Genomic DNA, 27,041 nt, shown 5'->3' on the forward strand with positions numbered 1-27,041 from the left:
TGAAATAAGTGTCGCGTTGTATATGCAGATTCGTTACGGTGTTTTGACTGATGTTAGCATTGAAGGACGAGTGTGGTTAGAAGGCTGCAGCCTGTGTCTCTCTGTGTGTACATGTATGTGTTCGCTCTTATACTATTCCTAACTGATTTCGGTTTTATTGTTCTCGACCACTAACATGCATTACTTCAATCAATGACTATTCTGATCTTGGCTTGACCACGAGGCCAGGTGTCCGAACTTGATTGTAATGTGCAGATGGTGGTGGAGTATTATTCCATCCCATCCCACAGGATACCACGGTGGTAGCAGTACTTGAAGGTATAACGGCTGGTACGAGTTTGCCTGGTTGTACTTGTGTAGCGTCAGACTCCGTTCATCACCTGATCGACCCTTGAAGGTCCTTCATTGGTCTTCAGCGACCCATGCTTGTAACGGGATCGGGTGGTCAGGCTGGCTGACTTGGGTGACACAGGTCATCGTATTCCAATTGCGTAGATAGCTGTTCATGCTGTTGATCACTGGGTTGTCCAGACACGATTATTTACAGACCGCCGCCATATAGCTGGAATATTGGAGTGCGGCGTTAAACAACAAACAAACACGTTATCTTCATCCCTCTCCAAATCAGGGATTTTATACACAGACTACCTTTGAAAGGCAGGTAAATTCTGATTATCATATAATGCATGGTGTTATAGTGGCGTCAAAACAGTTGGGAAATAGGATCCGAAAAATATGCAAATGAGGTCACCTATCTCAACCTACACGTATGACTAAAGTATTTTCGGAAATGCTAGAAAAATGCTTTTTAGCCTTAATATCTTTATAAAGGTCATAAATGTACTATGTTGTCAATATATCAACTCGCCTTTCGTGTACCTAATTTTTATTTCAATCGATTTAACATTCCCATGCATTTAAAGGGCAGATTACAGGAGAGAATATGGTACCAAAACAACAACTTAGGATTTTTTCAGAGTTCAACAACAGAAATCTGAAATTGTCTTTACATTTATGCTAATAATACAGGTGGTGTAAAAATATGAATCAACGTTTTTCCTAAACAAATAAATGTTGAATGTTTGTGTTACCTTACTTAATTATCGTTTCTTTATTGGAGAAATATTAATATTAATGTTAAGTCTTGATAAATAAGGTTCCCGTCATGCATGCACATCTTTATCACAGCGTCCACTATGGCCAACTATTTGCAGTCAATTGTTGCAAAGGTTTGTACGTTTTTTGTGCTTGAAAAAGACAGAGGTAAACCTTTCATTTGTTTAGAAAGGGTTTATTACAGAACTTGTAGAGCTGTTGGTATGTCTTACCAACAAGTTTACAATATTGTAAACAAATCAGACAAGACAGGGACCGTCTCAAAAGCAAAACCGGGACGTAAAACCAATCTTGACAACTTTGACAAAGGAGTACTTAGACGGGCGGTATACAAATTTTATGAGAAGAAGAATATATATATTCAAAAGAGGCTACACCAGTGACTTCGTTAAATCTTTGGCCAATGTTCACAACTAGATTAAACTGACCGAATTACATCCATATTTTTGCAATGAAATATACTGTTGACATGCAAAACATTTATTAAAACGTTGCACATTTCTACAATCAGTCGATAAGATAACACAAGTGATAGGATTCTTTCCAATGTACAGTAATTCGTATGTTTATTTCAAAACAAACACACATACACACATACACAAATGATCCCTTACATAACCAATACGTTTACTATACGTACACATATTCAACATTTTGAAGAAAACATCTATTGCGATGACCCCTGCCCCGAGCGTGTGCTCAGGTGTCAATTTCACCTGTCGATACCGTGCATGCTGATGACGTAACACAGGCAGTTAATCTTTGTATCAAATAACGTCCCACTACCCGTTATTTTTCTAAGTTTTTGGTATTTTCATCAGTAAAGATACATTTTAGGGCATGTCTCAAAATTTATTCCCTCGGTCTACGTTAGGTAGATGTTTCTTAAAGTGATATTTGTTATTTAAGTAACTGTAATACCTCTGAAATATAAGTCAAAAAGCATTTTTCTAGCATTTCCGACAGTACTTTAGTTCACTTTTGTGGTTTTAATACCAACAGTTTCCAAAACTGTATGGACCCTAATTCCCCACTACACTCCATCCCCAGATATACATGTAGCTACAGCTTTTTTATGTGTATGACAATCAGAAAATAGACGCATTATGAACAATTGATACCTGTCTTTTACTAAACGTGACTGCAAACTTAAGCCTCACCTGGGAATGTGTATGTGTGTATCTCAGAACTTCATCATTACAGATAAAATGTGTTATTTTCTAGTTGTTAATACCGGTCGTTCAGTAATTAGTTCCAGCATACCACAGGAGAAAATGGGCCACATCATCGAAATATACGCTATCACATTTACTAAAACTGCGACGCTAACTAGATTTAATCAATGTGGTCATTTTGATCCATGTTTTATGTCTACAATTTCGTGACAATATAGTGAGGTGACACCAAATATCAACGCACATGTCTTTCTGAAAATGGGGTGTGTTTCACATTCTGCCCATGTAACGTCTTGTTTTGTAAACCAGAAGAGCACCCACCCAACAGGAGTAAGTTGAGGTCCTTCTTTTCATTGTTATTTCGATATTTTTCTTTCTAATCTTTAATCCTCGATAAGATACGAGGGCCTGTGGTCCCAGCATCGTCACTGCATTCATGGGAGATACTGTACCTGTGTCCCTGGAGAAAGGTCCACCGTGAACCTCTTGCTTATGAAGAATCGGTCAGGACCAGTAGTGTTATATTTAGAGTGGCTGATAGAAGTGACGGCTCAGCCTAACACTGAATACAGTTGCTGAAACAGTTTGTCAAATTCCAGTTCTCAATTCATATGTACCAGTAAGAATTTTGCTTTGTGAAATATGAGGGTCATAGGAAAGATACATAGCAACTTTCTGGGACATATACCTACCTTAAGACGTCCTGCTCTTATGAATGCTAATACATAACAACCGTTCTATCGCCTTTGACCGACAACATTCAGTCCAGTATGGTATGACATAGTAGCAGGAAAACGTAACAACATTATAAAAATAGTTTTCACAAATTCACTGACACACTGTAAATCGCTTCAGTTTAAAATCTCCGAATTTCCGTCCAGTCACTCCAGTGAATGAAAAAGATGTCGCTTAATTCATGTGACTTCACATTCTAACATTTCATAGCGACAAACTAAACTGGACACATCAAATCACACCATATTATTATAATTTAAAACCCCAAAGTATCAATCCAAACCAGTCACTGTGGAAATATTCCACACAAACACAAATATTACCAGACAATCCAATCCTTACCTTGTAGAGTGTAAAAAGTTTTACAAATGAGATACATAGATCCCTGATAAACTAGTTTGTCACCAGCCTGAATTTCTATATCAGTCCTAAGGAACCTTTCTGTCTACGATTACATCGATGTCAACTTGTTTTATGTGTATGTGTAAAAGTATTGTGTTATACAGTGGATTGACTGATTGGAGGCCGTTCGGTTTGATACGAATACATGTGTCTAAATGCAAAACTATATGACCATATGTTATCAGTCCAGCGTGGAACGTGAAGGTAGATATACAGTACTAAAATATATTCAAACTTTGGAGGATTGAATGTGTACTATTTGGGTTCTTTTTAAAACTGATGTGCAAAATGAAAGAATCCATCCAAAGTTACATATGTGAACGAGCCGGGTTTGCTTTCTCATTTACACGGTGGTTCGGGCAATGAATATGCAAGGCCTTCTCTAAACGGCTGTGTGTGTATGACAAAGGTGAGAATGGAGGTCATTCCCTCAACTGTGGCGGGGATTCCCCGACATTCAGCTGGTCCTGATGAATGAATAGCCTGCTTCCGTGGGCGTGGTTTAAACACTATCCATGAGGAGATTTACTGGAGCTAAACACCCCTAAAAACGAGCGAGACGTGAAAAGTATTGTCTGGAGATTCCCTGCATTGGAGCAGAGAGTTTGAGGTCAGGAAACAAAGCCGTAAACAGTTCTCGTAGTTTGTCTGCACGTTATTCATAATAGGGTCAGAGATCTTGTAAGAGGTCATGAATATGATCATGTGACATTCCTTATATGGACACGTTACTACGAACGTCACTCGCCTTGAAAAATCACTTTAAATAAGCTTGATGCAAGGGATGGGCTTCTGGTAAGGTGAGGTCCAATAGGAGGAGGGTCTACAGAGAGGTGAGGGATGTGTCTGGTTTCCACAAAACCAGTGTCGGGCTGTGTTCAGGATGTATCTAATGGGATTACTGACATGTGTGTCCTTCTTTACAGGGACTCCTTATCACTTCAGTGTAGGACAGCTGAAGGAATGATACGGTAAATACCTATTCATACGATTGTGTTGTATTAATGGCACCACATCTATTCGTCTAAGGTGCTGTAGTTCGCTAATTAGAATTGCGTTTCTTAAGCTTCCTCGAATCCTGTGATCACGGGTTCGAATCCCAGGTTGCAGCTTCTCAGCGCTTGTGGGTCTTGCCAAAGCGGCACTGTATAAAACACCTGATTCACCCCCCGACTGTCCTACCACACGGAGTCCTGAACACAATTAAGACGCAGACCATGAATAAAGCCCTAAAATTGTATGTCGTGTGAGAAAATCAAAACCTGTTTCTGTCACAAAAGTTCATGTACGACAATATCGATAATCATGAATAATTTTTTATGATCGATCATTTTAGCCAGCCCTACAGTCTGGCTGAAATCATTTCTTTATTATGAATACACCATGTCTCACGGTTCCTTCATCATCGTTATTACCGATTAAACTACATATGTGTGACTCCATATATTGTATCACAACATAAGTGTTTCAGTGAGTACTGCATCGGGGTGCCTGTATAATATTGTGAATTCCAGATTGGTCTGTTTCAGTGGTGCTAGTTGATCAGACAGCCAGCTCGTTGTTTTATCACAGGCGATATTTGTGACGAATACGTGTACGACTTCACCGAGGCCCACGGTGGTGACGCTGACAAAGACGCGATGCCCCAGGACTTCACAGAATACGATGCCAAGGTTAGTCTACAGACCTACTGTCTGCGGAATGTCTGAAATGTCACTTTTCCTGCTTTCATCTTATGATGCACTTTGATTCCGGGAACTGTTCCATATCATCTCTGTTGGATATATTAAGTAGCAGACCATAATGAATGATAGAAATGTGTCATGGTATGGTAATAAAATGTGACAAGGAAAAGTGTTGAATTCTTTTTTTCTGAGAAGAGGCTTGAGGTTACACCACACCAAATCAGGATCCGTAGCTTAACAAGCACTCAGTGCAGACTGAATATTCTGACAGTTGTGACTGGGTGATTTTTTTGTAAGATCTTCCTGTTTTCATCCAGTAATTGTAACTGGTTATACATGTATTTATTAATAGTTAGTGCTGTCTTGTTTCCATGACGACTTATACTGAATGTTACCACAGGTATTTTCAAGTGGTTGACATTTTGTGCGGAACTGGGGTTAGTCTGTTTAGCTTCCTGTAGTCGGACAAGGAGCCGGCTGAGGTGGTCATATTTCATATTTGTATTGCGTCTTTAAGGCCAGGCTATACACACATGTGCATGTAATAGCTGTTGATATCACAGTTAATTTTAACAAAAAAATGTATAATCACTCGAGAAGTCAATGGGAAAATATCTGGTTTTATGTAACCTTGGGAAGGAGTGTGGGTGATTTTACAGCACCTTCTTCTGATAATTCTTCACTTCCCTCTAGCACATGAATCGCCGAGGATACATAACAACAATGCTTCCAGTCAATGAGGGGACATCGCTGGAATATTGCTGAAGGCGAAATAAAACCACCCTCATCATAAGCTCATATATCAATGCCGGGTCAACTGCAAAGAAATGTTCATTCAGAAATATCAAAAGTGACCTCTAATATAATGTGTTGTGCAAAATATGTTTTTCATTACATGCACCTGAATTGAGTTGACACTATGATCGGCTGCACTCGGTAGCTATTGGCAATTTAGGCAAGAAGCGTGGACTTCGGAGTGGACAAGCACTCCAAGAAATGAACGTTGTCCAATCGACTATGGTCCAACTGTCTATAGGGAGTGGACGACAACCCTTTCCACACCCACAAGCAATCACTGCCAAAAGTAGAGTCGATAGTACGATTTTGGTTATATCATGAGCAAGTGTTCATGAATTGCCAATAGTGAAGATACCAGGTGTTCGAGAGGAGGTGAGCATATTCCGTGCCCCATGCAAAAGATAGTTCACCTGAATAAAATCTGTAATTAAATAAATAAATACTTTATTTGTCCCAAAGCGAATTTGTTGTACGTCAGATGCTACAATACGTAAAAGCAGTAAATAGCACATGTAACTATATGCGAATCAACACAACAACACAGTATTTACACAAGGGGACTATGACACGACACACATAACAAGTAATACATTCAATCACATCACAGCAATGATAACTGGTATAAACATGTACAGTTTATGGTAAATGATGTATAATTTAAACTTTACTGAATAAAAATAGCACTCAAACAGGTCATAAGAGGAGAGTGAAATATAAAGACATAAAGGTAATTGCTTGATGCAGGAGCTTATAATTTAAAATACAGAAGATACAATGTCAGGTTGACGTATGAGAATACAACTGATAAAACTTAGCGTGAATTTACTGGTTTTAAAAATAGCGATGCTGGTTGGAATAAATTATTTTGATTCGCTGTTAGTTTTAAAAAGTGGAGTTTGAAAGCGGCATCCAGAAGGTAAAGGAATATATTCATTGTGAAGAAAGTGCTCGGAGTCGGAAGCAATCTTGTAAGCTAGTTTTTTCCAACATGCCACGTGCCTAAAAGAGTCAGATTTTCCAAAGAGACTCCTGATAATTAATTTGCTGCCTTGATTGATGATTGTGGACAGTTTGTTTGTATTTTGTACTGAAAGGGACCCCAAATCTTTGTTTTTTAATATAAAACAAAAGTGAAAGAATTGACATTAAAAGAGTTGACCGTCGTAAAAAGTAGTCTTTGTTGGATTTTTTTGTAGATTTTGTCGGTGTTCGCAGTAAAACTGAGCTTTTCATCAGTGATGGTGCCGAGATATTGTATTCTGGGACAACTTCGATGCTGCAACTATTAATCAGAACAGGTCTATACGTAGGTTTCTTCATTCCAACGTCTATAATCATTTCCTTTGTTTTCCTCGTATTAAGAACTAGGAAGTTGTCCTGACACCAATAACAAAACGTTTCAAGATAAATTAGGAAACCTTGGTCAAGAGAGTATTGTACCTAAAATGTAAACACCAATACTGCTCGTCATAGAGCGAAAACAGACTATAGGAAAGCTGAAACAGACTATAGGAAAGCTGTCTCAAATAAATAGAAAATCGGTCTCCAATATCGTTCGAATTACAAAGAGAATATGACCTTTCATATGGGGATGGTTTAATACATCGTCCTGTTTGAACTAGAAGGCAATGGTCCGCGGTTCTGAAATTGAGTAACGCCCCCCGATTGTTATAGTGTAATAAATTCAGATAGGTTTCGTATTTCAATTCAGATTTTAAAAAACTATTATAATAGCTCCTCTTGAATATTTCCGTCGATAGCCTGACGAGCCTAAGTCAAAGAACTGGAACCAAGCGTCAGTCTGCCGCACAGTAAAGGTGGAGTTGAGTTGGGGTAGGGTGGAGTGATGTTGCTAAGATCACTGGCGTTGACCATCTGGGTTTTACGATCCCTAGACTATGAAGATAGTACAGAAAAATAAAAGCTGTAGTCACTCGACCACTGTCCACCCAGTTGCAGACTCTTGTCCACTCCAGACTCTCAAGCCGTGGATCTCCTGGTGTTGGCGTCCAGTGTGCTCTCCTGGGAGCACTGGACTGGATGTTGCTCCCCCGTTTGCTGTCTGTAATAAAAAACACATAACTTTCACCATCGTTTGATTTCTTCCACTACCCACTGATCGCTGAGGTCCAGACTGTTATGTTAATTCCAGAACAATTAGTTGTATATGTTAATTACTTCAGCAAATCATGCTATCCAAATACCTGATACTGAAAAGCTTGGATTCCAAGACCTAGACAGATTTGGGTTTAGCAAATAGTGAATTTTATGGTTATTGTGAGAATTACTACTACCTTGCACTCCTGGGTCGAGTCTCTCGTATGAACGGTATAGTACATGTATCGAACGTTTACCCCCGTTCAAAATGTGTATCCCCGTTCAACTCTCACACCTTCACGGCCCAGCCAACCTATATTCACACATTTGTCAACCCCATGAAATGAGAAGACTTGATGATTCTTTACAACTATTCTTATTCAGCGTTATACAGGATTTTTTTCAGGGAATATGTTTTGGTCAAGACTCGCACCTTGCTCCGCCGGGGTCATCAGTGTTGGTCCCCTGCTAGCACAGGAAATCACACTGGTCACCCCCTACCTTCCCCTGTCGAGCACTGCTCGTGTTGTTGGACAGGGTCTCCATGGTTCTGGGTGGAATACACCGGGTGTTCAGTAGGCTATCTTCAGTACACTGAACAGGCTGATGGTTAGACGAAGTATATGCCATTCTTACTCTGAAAAGAAGGTCTGACCTGGTTTACAAGCTAATTCATAAACAACTCAACAGATTCATTTTGGGCATGTACTTTGACCGTATAATTGCTGATCCTGTTTAAGTTTGTCTGAGTATTTTTCTCCTTAATTTCAGTTGAGTTTTTCTGAATGTCCAAAATGAACTTTTACCACATGTTAAGGTTGTCTTTATCTACAACCCTTAATGCATGTTCATGTTCAAACACCGGTAAATAATCCTTTTTAAGTTATAAACATTCCTTTGTGCTTATTGGTGCTATGAGTCTAATACAAGTGGTGAAAGGATTACACTAACATCTGATATACATGTATCCTCAAAATCGCAGTCATGAAGGACGTATATCGTAAAGCATTTGTTTATGAATCACAGTCAGATAGGGATGGTGCCAGGAGTTGCGGGAAGGCAAACATAACTAGGCCAGCCCATCGCATCACACACACGTGCAAAGACAAGTAAAGTATTCACACTGATGATGAAAGTCATTCTAAACAGGATCGGACACAGTTTTGGAGACAGAATCTGATGCTCTATATATGGAGTTGTCCTCCAAGGCAACATTCTGTGTGTGCTTGTGAGTTTGAGTGAGTTAGTGAGTGAGTGAGTGGTGTTTGTCCTAGGGAGTGAGTGCGTGAACACGAACAAATCATTTTGCTAGCGTGTTTACTGAGAGAGAAAGAGAGCGCACACACACACACACACACACACACACACACACACACATCAAATATTGTGAGGCACAGACAGAGTAGTGTCCCTTGAGCGTTGTCAACACGCCCTGTTCACATTCGTCACCACTCGCCCCTGTCCATAATCGCTATTCGGCTTGTCCCGGAATAACGTTGGTCACGATTGACCCTGTTTTGTATATTTGTGTTCCTGGTCAGTGTGGTAGACCAGCAGTGAGCAAGTCAAGATTATTCCACGTGTTATGGATCATACCCTAATGTCTTGGATGTACCCAGTGTAGTTGTGTATAGTTCATAGTGAGTGGAGTACCCGGAAATGTCCTCGGATGTAATAGAGGTAGGATACTAGCCTGGATTTAACAGTAGCGGCCATCGTGTATCAATCGTCCTTTGTCTTTTTATTAGTAATTACTGTACACTGTTGTGAAAATTACGTTTTGACTACGGTATTGACTACAAATAAAAAACATTTGCTGTCGTTTGCCTCGTTGCTGGAGGAAATTATCAACCTTCCGCCATATATTACTTCTATGGCGGGTACCCGTTATAGTATAAGCAGGAATGTTTTTGTGCGGGTGAGCTGCGATAGTGAAACAATATTAACCCGCACAATTATTCTGCCAAAGCGAAAATATCTAACTTCAGTTGAATATGTCCAGTTAGTTATTTGTTTGATCAAAAGTATCCTGGCAATACCATAGGCCATACAGACACAAAGTGCATGTTTAAAAGCAAAGCTAAAATATAACATATAGAAAACTGTGCGAGTATAATGCTGTGAAAGTTTTACATGAATAAGATTGTGTGGTGTGTATTGTGTTGTCATGGTAACCACCACTGAATTCATTAAGGGAATCCACACAGAAACAAACACATTGAAACGTCTAGAAATGGAAATTATAATATACTGACTTCATTTATGTACAAATTTCTTCATATATTTGAATCTTAACGGGCTAGTGGAGTAAGGAAATATCCTTGTATACACATCTTTAACATCTTATGTCATATTATTCAATCCAGCGAAGTAAAGAAATGATGATGTATGTGATAATGGGCTGCGATTCTTGCAAGTTCCCAGGAGAGGACGGAACGTGTGCTGAGACGGTCCAAAACGCAAATGGTGCTACTCATATGTTCATATTGACCGCCATACATACCCATGCCAATAATGGTCATGACAACCTTCACATACGTTTACACACAGTTTACTCCCCTACCGTGTAAGGGCAACAAGATCTATAAGTTGACTGTTAGGGTCTAATACTGTGATGTTGGCGTTCGCTAACACAAAATTCTTCATCAATATTTTACCCGCAGGACCATCATAGCCATAGTCGAGAGTCTAAAAACCTTATATAAATATCAGAAAATATATAAATGGTTAAATACTGGAGAATTCTTTTCATAAGCCAACGGACAGAACATTTTGGTATTTTGCACAAAGGGGAATCTGATCGTAGGAACTGATGTTTCTTATGGGTAGGTCAATACAAGTGTCATCTTCACTTCTCAATACGTATGCACAAATATATATCATTATGATCTAATCCACGTTGTTAATGAAGTTACAACACGAAGATAGTGACAATATAAGCGTAAAGATTAACACTATTGTCTGAAATATGTAGACATTGAGGCAAGATGTAACTTATATGGACTTCTGTGTTCATTGAACTTACTGTTATGCTCATGGTATAGTTACAATTACACAATCGACTCTGCTTTTAGCAAAGATTTCTTATGAATGTGGAAAGGGTTTTGTCGCTTCTGTTTACATATCTTTATTATCGATTTATTGACTGACTCTGGGCATGTCGGTTCGAATCCCTGAAGGAACTCAATCTGTTCCCAAAATGTTCCAGAATCTGTACTTTACTGACCAGGAGTAATCCCGAAAGTGATTCAAAATAAAATTTGTCTTAATCTAATACATTTTGTTATTTTTATTGAAAAGGCAAGATGATTGTATTGTATGCTTATGCTGTATTAACATAAAAATGGTCAAATTATATAGTTTCCTTCTTTATCAAATGATGTATTATTTCTACCATATAAACCTGAAATGCTGCTTCTCACTATATATTAGACATGGCTTCTTTTCCCGAAATTACCGCATTTGAGGTTTTTGTTTGCTCCTAGGTTTTACTTTTCGTAATTAAGACTAATTTCCCGGTTTTACTGTTTCTAAGTAAGACCTCTTCCCATAGGTCAACTTAAATGTGCAAATGATTCCGTAGCAGGATTACAACCTTATTTTTCAGATTCATAAGCGGAATCTCTTCCTCACAGCTATTTATATCAATTGATTTTACTAGCCCTTTAGTTACTGTTAATGTAGCTTCATTACATGACCATCTAATTATCCATCATTGACGGTTTATATGTATAATAAAGCACTCCTCCTCGGTTATCCTCCTCGCACTCCTCCTCGACCATCAGGTGGAGAGAAGTAAGACCTCGGGCGCTACGCGCTCTCGGTTATTTCTCCCCACCCTCCGGTCTCGGGTCTTACTTTCCCAACCATAACCTCGGAGTCGTGCTTTATCCTACACATACACTTTTATAAGAGGCCAAATCTTGTAGTCTCATCATTGTTAATACAGCAGTCCTCCCGGTCAGATTCCGCCTTTCTTAATAGCCATCCATGGGATCCTCTGGGTTGTCTGGTCCAGACTCGATTATCTATTACTCTTAATGTAAAGAGATCTTTGATTGTAGGGTAGTTGGGTCTAATACATACTCAAAAGAGTGACTTGTCTCTCGCACATATTTATTCGCAACAATGTTTCCCCCTTCCCCCTCAGGGGCCGTCAAACGCAACCTTTGGCAACTTTTCTCAAGATGAAATTTACTCTACTGGGAGAGAAACCATCTCAAATATTTCACAAAGTTCTCGGTACCTAAGTAGAAAACAAAGAATAAGTTATTCCACATTACAAATACAATTTACAGCACGAAGATAGTAACAACAATTAGAATACTTGTTTTTAAACACTCATGTATATGTAAGTTAAAAGTAACTTACTGTGACTTCTTGTTCGTTTTGGTAAAATATTCTGTAAAGATGCCACAAATTACTACTTGTACAATTCCATCGCTGCTGAGAAGCGGTTAAATCAACTGGATTTGTTAATTCGAGTGTAAAACAGTGCCGGGCATGACTACCTCTTACAGACAGTGTATGCCTGCTGTGTAGAAACTTCACAGGTTGATTTGTATTCAGCTTGATCTGAATAGTCGCCTGGTCTATTATTGTGAAGGGGTGCACCTTTGACAGTTGATTGTCGACATGGTCGAACAGTCGAGACAAGATCGCCGTTTGCGTCTCTGTGTCGAAAAATCGTCAGCGATGTCCTAACTTTCTTTAAAAAAGAAGCTACAGATGGTTTAATGTTTCCGAATCGGGCTGTAACTAATCCATGTGTGCATGTTTCGCACGAACGCAACATTAATAACATTCTCTGCTCCCCTATAATAAAGTTAACTCGACCAGCCGTCGCGCGCAAAGGGACACAATTCGCGGAAGTGACGGAACACACTAATATCACGTGGTTCAGCGAAGGATAGATAGTATATAAGTGCTTTTTCTAGACATTGGCGCGACAGAGTTGTGTCCCGGGTGATGTATTCAACTGAGCCAGGTGTGAAAGCACATGTCAACTAAAACCAAACGTAAGGACATCTACAAGTGTAACATGAATTGCACTGCTTTTAAGGCGAGGGCACTGGACAGCGTACACTACACTAAGTGTGACTTTCCGAATGACTATTCTATGGAATACTGTAAGGGACATTCTCGCGATCTCGCATTCTCGCGATCTCGTCCTTTGGAAACAAGCTAAAAATGCCAAAAGTGCGAGAATGCGAGATCGCGAGATCGCGAGATTTGGCCAAAATCTCGCGTTCTCGCGATCTCGCATTCTCGTGTTTTTGGTACATAGCACTTTTTGTCAAAAGTCGAGATCGCGAGATTGCGACATTTGTACATGCTGTCAAATCTCGCATTCTCGCAATCTCGACTTGTCAAATATGGCCACAAAAACACGAAATCGCGAGAACGCGAGAATGCGACATTGCATTTTCTCGCGTTCTCGCGATCTCGCGATCTCGCGTTTGAGACGCTGTCGTTGCGCATGCGTAATATCATAAGGTCAAGGCGCATGCGTATCTTAGTAGTGCTGTGGTCATGCTTCTTTCGTGCTTTTCATTTCCCAAGTAGCATTTAGCAAAATTATCACATAGCTTGAAAATGCTATGTAATTTACATACACGATGTGTAGGGTAGTGTATATAAGTCCGCTGCCGTTGTTTCCTACATTGTTTTCCTATGTACTTAAAATCCTCAACGTGTTTAATATAATTTAACAAACGAAATTGTGAATATGAATGTCCAATAAAAGTGAAAACATGAAAGTGTCCGGAAGCTGGATATATATTAACGTCAGTGAGTGATAAAATAGTGCTCAAAGCCGCATTAATTCGCAGCTACACCGTCAGTTATACAAATAATCACAGACCAGTGAGTTTCTCCATGATGCAATATCATATACGGCTAGCATATTCATTCAGACAAAATTCTAACAGGCCAATTTGTAGCACTCGGCTAAAATGAGCATGTCTGATGTTTTACTCGACACAATATTCGCTACTTTAATAGATTTTCTTCCGCTCCCGCCTGACTACAAAACATCCTGCTTTATACTATGCTTTTGTCTTCAAGTTCTAAGAAATAGAAAAGCATTTGTATAGCTAATAGTTGTGTTCCTGTGGCAGCCATGATATGGCGGAGTTCCAATGTGTTATTAACCACAGACTACGGGTTATGAGTGAGATATCTGTTTATTTCCATATCGTGGTGGAAGAAGACACCCTGTTATAACGATAATATACACGATATATACAACATAAAATCACATCTGATGAACATGTCATCATAATAAATATAGTGCATAAATGTGCCTATCAACAGTCATATACCGGTATTACGCGATGCAATATAACACAGGTGACTCACGTGATCACGTGTTTACAGTGATATACAAAATGAGTGTTGACATAAAGACTTATAATAATACATGGTATAATAATGAAATAGACAATAGATACTGTACAAATAACCTATCCTGTGGGTTACACGAGAATGGGTTCGCGAATCCAGCAGCCGAACAGTCATCGCATGCACTAATCCCATATAAGAATCTTTGTCAAGTACATACAATATACATGGTAGATGAGATGTATCAATCTTACATGATACAGAAAATAGTTACCAAACAACAACTACTAGCCAGCATATTGACAGGACATATAGAAAACTACCATTAGCACATTCATACACGTTAAATGGCATATTGTGTATTGACTTTTATTTTGTTATCATGGGAATATTAATACCTATTTTGTGTAATGATTAATATTAGGGTTTAATTTACTATGTATGTTATTATATAATGCATAATAACTAACCTTTGATTCTGACCAAACTGTCACACAGAACTGTACATGAAACACAAAGACACCCGTGAAGGTCCGGGTTAGAAGGTATCTTCAGGAACCCGTGTTTGTCGTAAGAGGCGATTAACGGGATCGGGTGGTCAGGCTCGCTGACTTGGTTTACACATATCATCGGTTCCCAATCGCGCAGATCGATGCTCATGATGTTGATCACTGGATTGTCTGGTCCACACTCGATTATTTACATACAGCCGCCATATAAACCAAACTCAATCACTCACTCACTGAAACACAAGGACAAGAGGCAGCTGAACTGACAACTAATTGCAACTTAAATGCATAAAGAATTCGTCGCCTGCGAGACCACTATATCCTGATATAAGATAATGATGATTAGTTATTTATTTACGTACACAATATACAACCACCTAATTCACCCCTCTTACATTCCTACTTTCTTTACTTGATGAACATGCATGATGCATGTGAATCGAATCCTTCTACAGTAAATGTACACAGGTGCCTTAAAAAGTTCGATTAGACAAAAATTGAATGTAAATAAACATACTTCCGACCTCCCATGATTTTTTTTAGAAATTAATCAAACTCTGTCTATTAATTTATTGCGGCCTTACCTTCACAAGCTCGGCATGCTAATATTGGAAATTAACCCCCATTCACAGCCCGGGGCGTGCATTGCTCTAAATAAGTGAGTGAGTTTGGCTTAACACGACTTTCAACAGTATTTATCTTTCAGTTATATCACGGATTATCAGTTCGATGTAGGATGAAACCCACCAGCATAGGTTTTTGGCACGCTCAAGGGACGCAACTCTATTGCCACGACTGAGCTACCCGTGATCACAGTTCAAGATGACTGTATAGGTAATTGGTAGAAAAACGCGAGATCGCGAGATCGCGAGATTTGTCAAATGTCGCAATCTCGCGTTCTCGTGTTTTTGAAAATCGTTACACAGAACTGTATGGGCAATTGGCACAAAAGCACGAGAACGCGAGAACGCGAGATCGCGAGATTTGTCAAATGTCGCAATCTCGCGTTCTCGCGTTTCTTGTTTTTGAAAATCTTTACAAAGAACTGTATGGGCAATTGGCACAAAACCACGAGAACGCGAGATCGCGAGATTTGTCAAATGTCGCAATCTCGCGTTCTCGCGTTCTCGTGTTTTTGAAAATCGTTACATAGAACTGTATGGGCAATTGGCACAAAAACACGAGAACACGAGAACGCGAGATCGCGAGATTTGTCAAATGTCGCAATCTCGCGTTCTCGCGTTCTCGTGTTTTTGAAAATCGTTACACAGAACTGTATGGGCAATTTGCACAAAAGCACGAGAACGCGAGATCGCGAGATTTGTCAAATGTCGCAATCTCGCGTTCTCGTTTTAAGAATTTTGTTATTGTTACAGAACTGTATGGGTAATTGGCACAAAGCACGAGAACGCGAGATCACGAGATTCGTCAAATGTCGCAATCTCGCGTTCTCGCGTTCTCGTGTTTTTTGAAAATCGTTACACTTATAGAACTGTATGGGCAATTGGCACAAAAACACGAGAACACGAGAACGCGAGATCGCGACATTTGACAAATCTCGCGATCTCGCGATCTCGCGTTCTCGTTCGTTCTCGTGCTTTTGTGCCAATTGCCCATACAGTTCTATGCAACGATTTTAAAGGGCACTGATCCAGAGGGATTAATGTTTCTCGCCAACAGTCTTATTTCAAATCCTAGCTGCAAGCTGGTCAGTACCTGCTCCCTCGACCGTGACGGACTCGGGCACTGGGCTACTGTCCACCTTGACAGAATTTCTTCAACATAAACATCGGGACATTAGGAAGTGCGGATGCAAATCAGATGCCGTTATTTGAAGATATACCCGGTAGTTCTTATAAAGTATCCCAGCAGTGTAGGCTTTTCGGATTTTCTAATGCCTGGATTTAATCATTTCATGTAAAAATAGGATGTCTTTTACCAGTGTATGAAATAGTGCACATCCCACCGCCCGAGACGGGCTAGATTTCTGACGGACGGTCTAGATTTACAGCTAGCCAGCCTGATGATCTGGTAAAACTTTTACATGTTCCATACATATCTTGGTGTCTGGTCTGGTTAAATCCATTTTGGGCTGGTAACATTTGGAAGTTACCAGCCCTGATGTCTGGCTGGGTTTTGGGCTTATTTCAGACACTGTCAGTATCACCTATGATTTTAAAAACACACTATTTTGTACTTGGGTATACTACGCTCGAAACGAAGCACCCGGATACCGAACCCAGTCAGAGCGGGTGGGTGTGCACTCAAGTGTAGTGAGTGAGTTAAAATGTAAAGTCACTTTGGCAATATTTCAGCCATATCGTGACTATATCAAGTTATACATTAATATAAATGAAAGGTAAATTATAAAACCTCTCTACGAAGGACAGTAAAACAACTAGATTATCACAGTTAGAAATTTAAAACTAGTAACTAAATATAAAACATTTTAACTACATGACAATACAATATAAAACAGGCTATAGATTGCCAACAACTGAAGGCAGATCACCATACTGGGGACCATTGGGACTTACAATACATTTGCTTCCTGCATGGACCCTATAGCTGGATGTACATCATCCCTTCAGTTGTTAGCAATTTACACACATCTAGCCATACATTTTAGTTCAAAATTTACTTTGAATGTTTTGGGACTTACGTACCCTCTCAGGAGGACAATCATTTTACAGTATTTTAACCGGTGTCGGCCCGGGAAAGCTAAATTTCAATATTCCCTATTCCCGGTAAAGCGAAAACCAAAATGGTGCTAGAAGTGCCACCAAAGCGAATTGCTATGAAAACATTGGATTACCGTACTTCATATTAGCGCGCGACCCCAATACTCCTTCTGTGAGCCGCTTAACTGAGATGAAGTTTTTTTTGTTTCAAGTTTCAGACCCTACTTATCTATAGCTTTATTAATTCATGGAATGAATTAGTATCATTGTTAAACGAACTTTACATGGCCGAATTTGTCAAAGTTTCGTCAACCTTTTTCAAGTAAAATATCTACTCTTAAAATGTATCCAAGTTCATTTTAAGATTGTTTGTAAACACTTTAATTGATGCATCATTTAGTCATCTTGTTGTACATTTGGTAATGTACTCCTTTGTTATACTCATGTACCACCGATATCTGTTTTCCCGGGTGAGCGGGCATCTCATTGTTAACTACCTGAGGGAAGTTAATCTGTATCATAAATTGTAACTATGTAATGCGAATAACGAATTGAGTGCCTTTACATTAAGTGCTATGACATTTTCTGTTTTAGATAACAATGTCATGAATAAATATGCATTTAAAGTAAAACTCATTTGGACTTTGGACTTAAAATGTTTATGGATGCAGACTTGATTTCGTCACTAAATGGCTGGAATAATGGCGATGTGACGAAAAGCATAAAAGACGTGTTTATTATCCCCTCAAGGCTAGAAATCGCCACATTCCTCTCGATTGTTTGTTTTAAATGTTTTGACTGCATGGTCCTACCAATCATGTTATATGGTTTGCGAGGTGTGGGGACATTCAAATACATGTATGTATTTCTTATGCAACAATAAAGTTCCGTTCGTATCCTCAAAACAGTGTCGGCCATAAGTTTAATACAGCCACTACTACTCCCTAGCTGTAACTCGTGTTTGGTGGTATAAAACATACACATGTTATTTGTTATAATTCACTTCATGATCAGTATATTAATGAATTAATAACAGATATCATTAGTGGTAACACCACTTAGATTGCCCGACAAATGTCCCCATTTGGCATTCTCGTGTCTTCAGTAAATACTCAACATTATAAATTAAGGTCTCATGCAACAAATGTATTACACGTTATGTAATATGCCCATGGAAGTGCAGGAAGAGGAATTATCACCTGAATTATAAAAACAAACATCGATCAAAGGATTAACCGATAATACGCTGACTGATTGATTAATTTTATCATGCACAGCGGATTTGTCAAAAGCTAGTGTTTATGTAATGCTGCGTTTACACTAGGCCACGATTAGGCCACGATGGGGTATTCCCGGGAAGTAGAATTTTAATGTTACAGTATAGTCTTCGTGATGTTGTGCCGGTGTTGTTATAAGGGATTAAGTCACTGGGTGCTGTGAAATTCTGAACTACGTTGTGGACTATGATTTCCATTTGAGTTTAGCTCACTGAGATTATAATGATACTGATTAATGTGTTCACTCAATCAGTGTCATTCAGTACATACATGTCTTACATATTGTATAAATACCATCAAGTTACAATAGCTAGTATCATTTTCACAATGGCTCATGCACAGTTCAATTACAAGTTCCTTCCTACTTCACGTGGTGGTAGGTACTTGTGTGCTGAAGGATACATTACAGAGTAAAAAAGAGGATAAAATTCTTGTTGGAGGAGCAAAACATTAATGAACTGAACATGTTACAATACATGGTACAGTGCTAGGCAGACACTTCCCCCAAAGAAAAAGAAATATCAAGACCTCCAAAGAGAACTGTCCACCCTGAAACACAGACTTGTGGTTGACAACTCTGACATGTTGTATTACTTAGACATGTATTACAAGAAACTTGCTTAAAATAATGCAATAACTGTAAAATGAATTGTGACTTTATAGTGATATTGATTAAGTAATTACTTAACTATGTCAGAATTGAATATGTATTTGTAATGAAATCTTTGAAGGGCATTTCATCAGGTGAAGGAGCAAGCATACGCTCCGAAACGTCGTGTTAGTCACAATAAAGATGTTGACGTCCATAAATCTTGCCTTTCTTATATTTGTAATTGATAATGTTTGGTGGAATATTTGATATATTGATATTTCATATGACATGTTTTTATGTTGTGATTAAGAATGGGGACACCAAATAAATTATGTCATGAAATGTCAAATATCAGTTTAGACTTATTTCATTTCTTTACCACTTCAACTTTTCTTATCAACCTTGTGCCTGTATAAACATAGAATTGCCTTTGTTCGACTTGAAGGTAATCCCCACCTCCACCCACAAGCTCTCTCATATGGGAACTAACCGCCACAATTATGTCGATCTTACGCGAACCAAAATATCGTATTAGATCTTCATGATGGTGGAACATTTTAATATATTTTTCCCCTTCTTGACGCTCTTTTCCGATTTCATAAGCTCTGATTGTACCTGTTACGCATTCTCACGATTGGATATCCGACCAGTTATGCTTCAATGAAGATCTGTTGCGATTATTTTACGATCTGTAGCGACTTTTTACGACCGTAAAAATATCACATTATGAAAATTTCCAATATATAGTGGCGATAACTGGTTTCGAACCCGCAACCTTTCGCTCGGCGGCTTAATCCACTAGGCAACGGATCGCTGTCAAGAATGAGATTATTTGTCAGTATGAACCATGTGTTCCTAAGAAAACGGGTACAACACGGGTAGCGCGTGCATTGCGCGTGCATTGCGCGTGCAAGGCAGGTGTTGGCTGCCAGTCGCATCCCAGGTGACACCGGCTGTTCCATCATTTGCGGGCTGTTCCATCAATGTTGTACATTGATCAATGCTCAGTACATGTACACAAAACATTTACACAAAATGAAAATAATACATATTTGTGTTTTACATTGATGACGGTTCATAAGGTGGATAAAACACTCCTCGGTTTTGGTAGCAAATTTCGGTCCGAGGGATTTTCCCGACTCCGTGGATTTACATTTGCTACCAAAATCTCTGAGTTGTGTTTTATCCTTTACTTTAAACAGGGGCAGTCTGTGACGTCTCAGTTAAGGACATGCTGCCTAAACCTCGACATAAAATATAGAAATACGACTTTTTAAAACTTTAAAATTACAATTAATTTGTAAATACCATTTTCTTATGAAACAAGGAATTGGAATTTAGTGTAACCATAGTTGTTTGTAGTGTCTGATTTCACTTACACAAGAGAAAAATTCAAATCGGATGAAAAGTAGGTCATTGTCTGAATTGATTGATGAGACTCATGTTTCGGTTTGGTAATGATACAACTTACTCTAGGTCGCACTTAGGGCGTGTGTGTGTGAAATATGATTCACGTTGGCAATCTATACAATGTCTAGATATTACAGTCACGCTATATATTCACTATAAGTATTAAGCAGTTCGTGCGCTTCTTAATAAGTTTCAAAATGCATCAAAATATTATAATAAACTAATTATGATTATAAAACAAAATGTAAAGACGTACACTGACTTCGTTATTTTTCAGTCCTAACATTTTACCACTGGCAGATGGTTAAACTTGAAATGTTTTCATTTCCTATCATCGTAATGAAGATGGAAATATTATCAAGTAAAAAGATTTCATGTTTGTTCATCAATCTATACTTATACCATCAATTAGGCATGCGGACGGCGCAGCAGATACAGTTCTATGTAACGATTTTCAAAACACAGTTCGATCGCGATTTGACATTTGAAAATCTCGCGATCTCGCGTTCTCGTGCTTTATTGCCAATTACCCATACAGTTCTATGTAACAAAACGCGAGAACGCGAGATTGCGACATTTGACGAATCTCGCGATCTCGCGTTCTCGTGCTTTGTGCCAATTACGCACACAGTTCTATGTAACGATTTTTCAAAAAACACGAGAACGCGAGAACGCGAGATTGCGACATTTGACAAATCTCGCGATCTCGCGCGTTCTCGTGCTTTGTGCCAATTGCCCATACAGTTCTATGTAACGATTTTCAAAAACACGAGAACGCGAGAACGCGAGATTGCGACATTTGACAAATCTCGCGATCTCGCGTTCTCGCGTTCTCGTGCTTTTGTTTCAATTGCCCATACAGTTCTATGTAACGATTTTTAAAAACGCGAGAATGCGAGATTGCGACATTTGACAAATGTGGCGATCTCGCGATCTCGCAATCTCGCGATCTCGCGTTTTTCTGCCAAATACCTATACAGTCATCTTGAACCGGGATCATGGGTAGCTCAGTCGTCTGGGGCGTCGCAATGGAGTTGCGTCCTTGAGAAACCTATGTTGGTGGGTTTCATCCTATATCGAGCTGACAAGCCGTGATATAACTGAAAGAAAAATACTGTTGAAAGTCGTGTTAAGCCAAACTCACTCACTTATTTAGAGCAATGCACGTACCCGGGCTGTGAATGGGGGTTATTTCTAATATTAGCTTGCCGAGCTTGTGAAGGTAAGGCCGCAATAAATTTAAATACAGAGTTTGATTATTTTCTAAAAAAAATGGGATGCGAGAATAATAATAATTTACATTTTATTTTTTACTTTTTAAGGCACCTGTGTACAATTTCTGTCGAAGGATTCGATTCACATGCATCAAGCATGTTCAGTAGTGCTACGTTTGTGGAGTATTTCATCAAGTAAAGAAATTAGGAATGTAACATGAATGAATTATTATTATTAACATCATAGGATATTTTATATTTATATATCGCACATATCCACGCAACTACTCCTTGCTCAAGGCGCTGGTATATTTTTTCCTCGTTTATTTGGATGTCAATCTCAACGGCACATAGTATGATCAATCTCAACCCTTGGGAGTATACAACGCTTGCTGCCTCTAGGCGCACCGAGTTTATTGTGACCTTCTCATCCTAACGAGATACCCATTCCAAGCTGGGTGGACTGGAACACATAGTCACAGTACTTTGTCGAATTTGACTGCACGTTGATGTACCCGCAACTAAGTGTTTGCACGTATTCATGTGACCACCGTCTGGTCATATACCAACTGATTCGTGGGTTCTTTTAAGTGCACAGGGTTGTCTTCTGTGCAATTCGGGTTGTGACAACACAGAAAGAGTCTGCACACAAAGTTGAGTGCAAGATTTTTACACCCGGTCACAGATGGGCTCGATCCCGACACCTCAACCTCGCTGGATCACTAGCCGGCGCTTTAACCAGCTCGCCCACCGCGCGAGTGGTTGTATATTGTGTACATAAATGAATAACAAATCATCATTATCTTATATCAGGATATAGTGGTCTCGCAGGCGACGAATTCTTTATGCATTTAAGTTGCAATTAGTTGTCAGTTCAGCTGCCTCTTTACTTTGTGTTTCAGTGAGTGAGTTTAGATTTACGCCGCACTCAGCAATATTCCAGCTATATGGCGGCGGCCTGTAAATAATCGAGTCTGGACTAGACAATCCAGTGATCTGCGCGATTGGGAACCGATGACATGTGTCAACCAGGTCAGCGAGCCTGATCACCCGATCCCGTTAGTCGCCTCTTACGACAAGCATGGGTTACTGAAGATATATTCTAACCCAGATCTTCATGGGTCTCTTTGTGTTTCATGTACAGTTCTGTGTCACAGTTTGGTCAGAATCAAAGGTTAGTTGTTATACATTTTAATTGTTACATATAGTAAATTAAACCCTAACATTAATCATTACACAAAATAGGTATAAATATGCCCATGATAAACAAAATAAAAGTCAATACACAGTATACCATGTAACTTGTATGAATGTGCTTATGGTTTGTTTTCGATATGTCCAGTCAATATGCTGGCTGGTAGTTGTTGTTTGGTAACTATATTCTGCATCATGTAAGATTGATATATCTCATCTATCATGTATATTGTATGTACTTGACAAAGATTACATTTGATCAGTGTGTGGTACCTATATAGGGTTATTGCATGCGATGACTGTTCGGCTGCTGGATTCGCGAACCCATTCTCGTGTAACCCACAGGATAGGTTATTTGTACAGTATCTCTTGTCTATTTCATTATTATACCATGTATTATTATAAGTCTTTATGTCAACACTCATTTTGTATATCACTGTAAACATGTGATCACGTAAGTCATTTGTGTGATATTGCATCGCGTAATACCGGTATATGACTCTTGATAGGCACATTTATGCACTATATTTATTATGATGACATGTTCATCAGATGTGATTTTATGTTGTATATATCGTGTATATTATTGTTATTACAGGGTGTCTTCTTCCACCACGATATGGAAATAAACAGATATCTCACTCATAACCCGTAGTCTCCACTTTATCATGGCTGCCGCAGGAACACAAATATTATTGGTACAAATGCATTTCTATTTCTTGGAACTTGGAGACGAAAGAATAATGTAAGACAGGGTGTTTTGTAGTCAGGCGGGAGCGGAAGAAAATCTATTAATTAATTTGTTATGGCCTAAACTAGCGAGTATGGTGTCCAATTTAAGCCGACTGCTAGAAATTGGTCGGTTAGAATTTTGTTTGAATGATTATGCTAGCCGTATATGATATTGCATCATGGAGAAACTCACTGGTCTGTGATTATTTGTATAACTGACGGTATAGCTGCGAAATGATGCGTCTTTAAGCACTATATTATCACTCACTGACGTTAATATTTTTTTCCAGCTTCCGGACACTTTCATGTTTTCACTTTTATTGGACATTCATATTCACAATTTCGTTTCTTAAATAGAATTTTACATGTTGAGGATTTTTAAGGACATAGGAAATTGTAACAACGGGAACGGACTTATATACGCTACCCTACACATCCTGTATGTAAATTACATGATAGCATTTTCAAGCTATGTTATAATTTTGCTAAATGCTAGTTGGGAAGTGAAAAGCATGAAAGAAGCATGACCACAGCACTACTTAGATACGCATGCGCCTTGACCTTATGATATTACGCATGCGCACCGACAACGTCTAAAACGCGAGATCGCGAGATCGCGAGAACGCGAGAAAATGCAATGTCGCATTCTCGCGTTCTCGCGATTTCGTGTTTTTGTGGCCATATTTGGCAAGTCGAGATAGCGAGAATGCGAGATTTGACAGCATGTACAAATGTCGCAATCTCGCGATCTCGACTTTTGACAAAAAGTGCTATGTACCAAAAACACGAGAATGCGAGATCGCGAGAACGCGAGATTTTGGCCAAATCTCGCGTTCTCGCGATCTCGCATTCTCGTACTTTTGGCATTTTTAGCTTGTTTCGAAAGGTCGAGATCGCGAGAATGCGAGATCGCGAGAATGTCCCTTACAGTATTCCATACTATTCCTCCCAACGTGAAGCAAATCATGACGTCAACAGCTCAGGCTCTGAATCCCCGAGGCTCCTATCAGTTTAAATGGAGTTGTTTGTTTCTGTCCAAATTATATTTCCAGAGACTGTTAACCAAGCCTGGGCTCATTGTTGGCAATGATCTTACATCTTCAGCATCTCCCATGTTTATAACTGCCAGCTTTATACTGTCTACCAGTCAATTGTAAATCGGTATTTCCAAAATGTAGGCATAATATGATGTGCCTGATAGCTAGCACAAATGGAATTGTGCAAATGAATCTACATTTGAGAGGTGTTATATCTTTGATACGTTCTGTCGTGTACAATATGGATATTTCACAGTCTCATCACATTCAGCGGGACCTATTTCCCTCATGACCACACATACTTTTTCCAACAAGCATACAATGTATATGGCTACCGGTTTCTTCCTGAGATCGACTCGAAAACGTATGTGTACATTCCATACCTGTAAAATGATTGGAGGCGGTGGGGGAACCTAGTGGTTAAAGCGTTCGCTCGTCACTCCGAAGACCAGGGTTCGATTCCCCTCATGGGCACATGTGTGATGCCCATTTGTGGTGTCCTCCAACGTGATATTGCTGGAATAGTGCTAAAAGCGGCGTAAAACTAAACTCACTTACTCACTATAATATGACTCTTTAAATACTGGTGTTATCCCCCTTCTTAAATTGACATAAGCCATGGAACCGACATGTTTCAACTGCGATAAAGGTGAAATCAGATCCGGACGATGTTTTTGGCAGTGTAATTAACGCATATATTATCTACTTCACAATTACACTCTCTCATAAGGGATAGATAATATCAATCATCGTATTTACAGGATCCTTTTACAAAATGTGAACATTCTTTTAATTCTTGGGTTTTTTTAAAGACATATTTTTTGGATAAACTTTGAGCATTTAATTTTTTTAAATTAGTTGGATGATGTCACTACCTAAGATTATTGATGGCAGTGCCACTCAGGGGGTTAACGTAGTGTAAAATCATTGTTCCCCTGACAGTGGCACGTGAGTCCAACCATTTAAAGTAAATAATAGACTAACATCTAGTCACCGAAATGAACATATTTTACTGAAAAAATAGTGATCATAAAAAAATATAATGTAATGAAAAGGAGCACAGAGACTTTCTTCATTTACAAACACTGAGGAAATCTAGCCCTGACACATATTCTAGACTTGCATGGGCTTTCTAGGATATATTTGTTTCAAGGTCTGTACGACAGAATAAGTAAATAACATCAACTAGTGTTTTACATTGCTCGATTACAGTAAAGGTTTTTTTAAACATAGTCAGATTGATCGTGTAAATACTCCTGTGAATCATGTAGGAAGCAGAAGTACCGTTAAGTCCCTTTGATCCACAGGGTTTTGAATCACTGTTTGGACAATAATTTTTAAAAATACAAATCTAGACTTTTGCAATCGTATATTGTTTTTATGCGTTATGATTTACATATATTTCAAACATATATTTGAACGAAATCGGCGAGGAAATGAATATTTTAGAAAATACTACTGCTAGACTCATTGACAGTTTCCGTAGATGTTTTCGTGACTCGGAAACAGAAAACGGCTCGGCCTGGTTCCCGGGATCTGCTGCGCTAACGCATCGACACTGAAAAGGCCATTTATTATGTGCTTTGATCCCCATGAAGGTGGTCAAACTGTGATCGCTAGTAGGCTGTAGCCTAGTTTAATATATACTAAATAACAGTCAGGGAAAGTAATGATTTTAATTAAGAATTTGTTTGTTATATCTAAACTGAAATTACTGTGCTACTGAACATACTGTTTTACTGTTCTTTGTAGACAGACTTTTTACATTACTGAACTTGTTCTCATCATTATATGGCTGCAATATTGCCCATGCGATGTGAAAGTTTAGTCACTCACTGACTTACTCTACTTCACACAGTTTGCAATATGCAAACATAGGTATAGGCTTATCCACATCGTATATACAATAACAACGAGAAAATAATGACATTAAATATATGATACTTGAAATAAGACACTGACTGACGGGTGTTAATAGCCTGTAGGTGTCTCTGCTACACACAGTTAGGGGTCTGAACCGTTCAGTTATATATGTGAATCGGTTA

At 39.0% G+C, this 27,041-nt stretch overlaps 2 long non-coding RNA genes across 2 annotated transcripts in view; one reads left to right on the top strand and one right to left on the bottom strand.

Moving 5' to 3' along the window:
• Positions 1 to 4,751: 4,751 nt before the first annotated feature.
• Positions 4,752 to 27,041, bottom strand: part of LOC124275418 — a 34,112-nt gene continuing 11,822 nt past the window's right edge. Inside the window, exon 2 of the long non-coding RNA XR_006898275.1 lies at positions 4,752 to 5,118. This is a non-coding gene — a long non-coding RNA (uncharacterized LOC124275418). The remainder of the gene's footprint in view (positions 5,119 to 27,041) is intronic.
• Positions 6,633 to 7,997, top strand: LOC124275417. The gene is made up of 2 exons (XR_006898274.1): positions 6,633 to 7,217; positions 7,865 to 7,997. It is a non-coding gene; the product is annotated as an uncharacterized LOC124275417 (long non-coding RNA).

Source organism: Haliotis rubra, unplaced genomic scaffold, assembly GCF_003918875.1.
Source record: "Haliotis rubra isolate DU_JTF1 unplaced genomic scaffold, ASM391887v1 Scf2, whole genome shotgun sequence".
Taxonomy (NCBI): domain Eukaryota; kingdom Metazoa; phylum Mollusca; class Gastropoda; order Lepetellida; family Haliotidae; genus Haliotis; species Haliotis rubra.